Raw genomic sequence first — 6,000 nt, 5'->3', positions numbered from 1 at the left:
ACACGCTATGATCTGTGTATAATAAGCGCAAATAAATACAATGAGAGAGACAGAGAGACAGAGAGAGACACAGAGAGAGAGAGAGACAAAGAGAGGGCCACACTTTAGGCGCAAAAGGAAATTATACAGACCCCAAGTACAGTATACATACGCTGCGCCTCCGGGCCCGGAGACAGACATCAGTAAGAGACCTTCAGTTCATACATCATTCAGAATGGACTAAAAAACCAGTATCCGGGCACACATATTTATCCCCCTCAGACTAAAGCAGGACAATGGGGAAGTTTCTTGCTGATGTCATTGGTTCCCAGAGGAGAAGCATATGTTACAGCACATTTAACAGGCTGGTTCAAATAGACTCTCCCTGCCTCTAACAGCAGGGGAATCTTTCTAGTAACGCCTTCTGTACATTCCAACAGTTTAAACATTTTGTTGCTTGTGGGTTCTGCGATCCATAACTTGAGTTTGCATGATGCGATCTCTCCACCGATAATACCGGAATGCTGTAAAAAGCGTACACATCAGAACAAGACCAAACACAACTTGCTTATCATGTATAATACCTTAGTTATCAAAAACCTTTATTTCTCAGCATTTAAACTAAAATAACCAACTTAAATCATACATTTTGATGCTTATTGAACCTTATGAGTGAATATGAAATGTGTGGGTATTCAGGGTTTGATATAAAGACATATTTAATGTGTGTATGAAGATGAGTGCATTTGTCTCTAACATTTTAGCATGCTGGGCCAGATAGTTCTACATGTCCTGTCAGCAGGCCCCCCCCCCCCACCTTTCCTGTGTTCTGTCATTGCAGGAAGCTTGCTTATTTATTCTAGCCAGACCACCCGTAGTGAACAAACACTATGCAGGAAGCTTATCTACACAAGCCAGTTGTCACCTGGCCACTTGCTTACTGCAATACTGTTAAGCCATTTCTGGAATATATCCTTTATAATATGTAAAGTAATGAAATAGGCTTTTAGTGAATCGCCGTTACATATGGTAATGGTCACAGATGCATTCGCATGATGCTAATGGTATTATCGCCACATGTACTAAAATGTGAGTTTATCTAAAATGGCGCTTAGGCGGCCATTTCGCAAAATGGCGTCTTGCGGCCAGTCACAAGATGGTGTCGCTGCGATTCAATTTTAAACTGATCTTGTCTCAGCCAATAATCCAGCTTCGACAGGGCGATAGATGAGGCAGGAGCACAGAGGATAGTGCAGGAGCACAGAGGAGATGGAGGTGCGGCGGTATATAAGTGGGAGCGGGGGCATAGAGGAAGCACAGCAAAAGAAGGGGTGCAAGGGGGTAGTGGGGGAAGGGGCACAGAGAAGGGGGTGTGTAAGAGTAAAGAGGAACTAATGGGGGCAAGGGCACAGAGGAGAGGGGTGTAGTAAAGGGGGTAGTGGGAGCTTGGGCACAGAAGATGGGGGTGCTGGCGTATTGAGGGGGTAGTGAGAGCAGGGGCACAGAGGAGAGGTGGCGGGGCAACAAGGAGAGGGGGGCACAGGGGTATAGAGGAGGTAGTGGGAACAGGGACAAAGGGGTGCACAGAGAAAAAGGTAGTGGGGGCAGAGGCACAGGAGAAGGGGGCATTGACACAGGAGAAGGGGGTGCAGGGGTATAGAGAGGGTAGTGGAAGCAAGGGCACAGAGAGGGGGGTGTGCAGGCAGGGGTATGGAGGAGAGATGTGCGCACACTTTCCTACCTCTATGTGCAGCAACAGGACAGGCTTTAAATAGGGGCAGGCACTCCACGGCTTTAGTCCCTGCCGATACATCAGTGAATCACAGCATTATGTCAGCGAGGGGGCGGGGCTTCTGCCGTCAGCTGCTATCTCCCAGAGGGTGATATCAGTGGCCGCCGGGAGAGTGCAGACGCCAGTGACTGGGAATAGGGCACCACGACACACAGCTCCCGACACCTGCTTCTGCTGCTAGTAGCTGAGGTGCAGGTGCTACATGCACGGGGGGAATCGGAGGTACCGCTTGCACTTCTTGTCCGGGGTGCAGGTGCTGCCAGTGTCTGTACGGGGGAGGGAAAATCGGAGGTGCCATTTGGAATGGGGGGTTAATTGTGTAGGTGCTGCCAGTGCTGGGGGAGGATCGGAGGTGCTGCCTGTACTGGGGAGATCGGAGGTGCAGTGTCGGGGAGCACATGCTCCAGCTTCTGCCCCTCTGGGTCAGCACTTCACGCATAGTCCTCCCGGAGTCCCTCATTGCCTGTATTTTGTGATCACTGTTGTATGTGTTGCTGCCTAATAACTAAATGCAGCCATGTTTGTGCTCCCAATGAAGCCACAGTACACACACACCCCTGCTGGAAGCTCCTACTGCTGCTGCACAACAAGTTGAAAAGTCCTATCTATTCAATGGCACATTCTTGAGGTAATAGTTTAATAACTGTAACTTTCTCAATTACCTGAACCCCAAAAAGCATGTACCCTGGCACAATAGCTACCTAATAAAATAAACCCCAAGTCTAAATTCGCCCCCTACCCTGAGTTTTGCCTTCCCAAAAAACTCCCAGATACTACAGCAGAAAAGTGTTCCTAATTGAGAATGTTAGAAAAATGTGACAGTTGGAGCTTTAGATTACTCCCAAATCCTAATTTTTTTTATGTTTTTGCCCTCAAATTTGGCATGCAACACCCAGTGACAGTTCTACCCGACAACGCCAAATTTCAGATCCGTACCTCTAATAGCTTTTGATGTGTAATCCCTTAAACACCCCCCCTTCAGAATTCTCTATGGAGAAATCCAATTTTTTTAGATGCAGCCTTAATATAAAGGCACGACTGTGCCCTTATAATAGATGGACATTTACTGTATAGTGTATTGACTGAAACTCTGTGAAATATATTGACTTGCTATGGAATACAACACATGTAACTTGCATTGATAAGTCCATCAAGAACATTCATTCTAATTGTGATGATTGATTATAAATACTTTCAGGAAAAAATATTTTGTGTTATGTGTATGTTTCTTCCTTGTTTTCTATATTGGGAGATATCAGCAGACAGTTCCAGCTATGGCATTTCCATGGACATTATTTCTAATCATTTTGTTTTTAGCACCTACCAATGACAGATCATTAACAGCAAAAGCGTTGGCTCTTTGGGAATGGCCACAGTTTATCTTCTTAAAGGACTTTCTGCTATTTCTGCGAAATCCTCTGTATCACATGGGTGGTAATGACTGACAACAAATGAAGCTACTAGTTAGTACTGCTCTAGTCTAGGCTATTAACTGCCTTTTTGATATGACAACACTGTACAAAGACCCTGATTCAGAGCCACTTTTTTTTTTTCTTTTAAACCGGTCCCCCGGCCGCTCGCATAGCTGTATATATCACACGTGTGTGTGTGTGTATATATATATATATATATTATATACACACACACACACACACATATATATATATATATATATATATATATATATAGGCCAGGGCTTTGCTGTTATTCATAGGGGGTGGGGCTTGCAAAAATGGGGGAGGGAAAGGAGGGGTTGGCTCTTTGGCCAGCGGCTGCTCCCTCTATTTGCAGCTGCTGTGAAGATTTACTGAGTGGGACCACTGATGAGTCCCCCTTTTCAGGCCCGTACAATGGGCCCGGGGGGTAGAGAAAAAGGTCAGTGCTGATAGCGCTACCTTCTATTTGCCCGGCAGCTGCTCTGTCTAGTTTGCAGCCGCCGGGCTGCTGCTAGCGGGGGTGGAGAGAGAGAAGGACAGCGCTGATAGCTCTGTCCTTCTCTGCCGGCAGCCGCCGGGCTGCTGCTAGCCAGAGGAGGAGGGAGAGAAGGACAGCGCTCTCAGCGATGGGGGATGCGGTTTTAACTGTCTTGCACCAGGTGCAGTCACATTTAGAAGTTAGAAACACGCAAGAATTTTATTTTAGATTTTAGTTTAGCATTCAATACCATTATACCCAGTTCATCGATTGCTAAACTATGTGGGCTGGGCTTAAATGGTTTCACTTGCAGGTGGCTGCTAAACTTTTTATCTGACAGACCCCCGATGGTTAAGCAGGGGAGATGTACTTCAAATAAGACAGTGTTAAATGTGGGGGTCCCGCATGGGTTGCGTGCCGAGCCCAGCACTGTATTCATTGTTCACCCGATTGCTTGTCAAATTCACGGTTTGTTAAGTTCGCAGATGATATCGCCATCGTTGACTTGATAAACAGTGGGGTCAAACACGCATAGGTTGAGGTTGCCAGAATGTTTGAGTGGAGCAAGGAAAACTGCCTACTCTTAAACCCGTTGAAAACCAAGGAAATGATTGTTGATTTTAGGAAGTGCAGTGTTTTGCCCAAAGGCCCTTGTATACCGGGGTGGTTTGACTATTGAGATAGTGTCATGTTTTAAATTGTTGGTTTTTTTTTTATTTCAGAGACTTTGACTTGGTCCCTGAACTCTGCCTTCTTGGCTAAGGAGGCACATCAATGCCTTTGTTTCTTAAGACATTTAAGATCAACATGTGTGACTTGGGGGACCTTGTTAAACTTTTATCGCAGTATTGTGAAAAGTGTTCTGACCTACGGGATTGTCGTATGGTATGGAAACTGTACTGTGGCAGAACGTAAGGCGCTAGATCGGGTGGTTAGGACGGCTGGTAGAATTATTGGCGTTGTGTTACATACTCCCAGGAGATCCTGAAGAAATCTAAATTGATCTTAGCAGATCCCAGCCATGCGTTCTATGAGAAGTTGCCGTCAAATAGGCATTTTAGAGCTGTGCGTTCATGAACAAAACGATTGCACAATAGCTTCTTTCCTAGTGCAGTATGTATGTTAAATGGTTGTTATAACCCCGATTTGTTATATCATGATGTTTTTCTTTTACTATTTAAATAGTAGTGTAATTGCTGCCTGTATTATGTGGTATAGTGCTGCTTGGTTTTACGTTGACATCACATGTGCTGATAATGACAATAAAGTATTCAGTATACATTTACATAAATCATAACATTTTTGCAGATCCCACAACACTCCTTTCACAGCTGGTCCTACATTTTGTCAAGCCTATTGGCCTTGTCCCAACTGAGGTATGAAACTTCTATGAACAATTCTTGTGCTCCTCTGGCTTACCACATTCTTGATATAGGAGTGGCAAGAGGCTGAGGTTCAATAAACAGAAGTAAAAATAATGAAAGATTTTTGGGAATATAAGGATTGAAGGTGAAAGGTGGAATCAGGAGGAAGCTGAAAGTGTATGTATGCAATTGGATTTTCAATATAAACTCTACAACCTCGAGCCAGTATGTGTTTATATGTGACAATGATTTATTTCACTTGATGCACAAAGGAATTACAAGACTGTGCTTACATCCAAAGGACAGAGCATTATCGGTAACTTAGGGACAATCTAAAAATTAAAAGCACACTACCTGGTGCATTACCCTTGAAATAAATTACTGACATCCCAGGTGTTTGGGCAAAGTCCACTGCTGGTGTGGACTGAACCTTAGATGAACCGCTTAAAAGGACACAATCTGTGTAATTATTTAAATAGTTGTTAGGAGTACTGTGCGCTTGTAAAGTTGTGAAAAAATATATATTTTAATATATTTATTATTTATATTTTTTTTTATGCATAATGTGGTCCTGAGGAAAGAGCATGGAAGCCCTAAAACGTGGACCTGACAATTGTTAAATTGTCTGGAGGAACATCTGGTAATTTTACATTGGTTATGAACTATGCACAAATCCTATAGGGAACATGGTGAACATTGTATTAATTACGCTTACTTACACTGTTCAGTGCCGGACTGTTTGAAGTAAAAAAAAAAAAAATATATATATATATATATATATATATATATATATAAAATATAAATATATATATATATTTACATACATACATATATATATACACACACACACACACACTGTAGATTGAATTGTAGTTTGTCAAAAAAAAATAAAAAAATTTATCAATATTACAAGAGGCATTTCCATATCGATCATCTGATATTTTACATTGT

The sequence above is a fragment of the Taudactylus pleione genome, unplaced genomic scaffold (genome assembly GCF_031769625.1).
Source record: "Taudactylus pleione unplaced genomic scaffold, aTauple2 ptg000041l, whole genome shotgun sequence".
In the NCBI taxonomy this organism is placed as follows: Eukaryota; Metazoa; Chordata; class Amphibia; order Anura; family Myobatrachidae; genus Taudactylus; species Taudactylus pleione.
The sequence above is the reverse complement of the archived record's forward strand: the minus strand, read 5'-3'. Positions refer to the sequence as shown.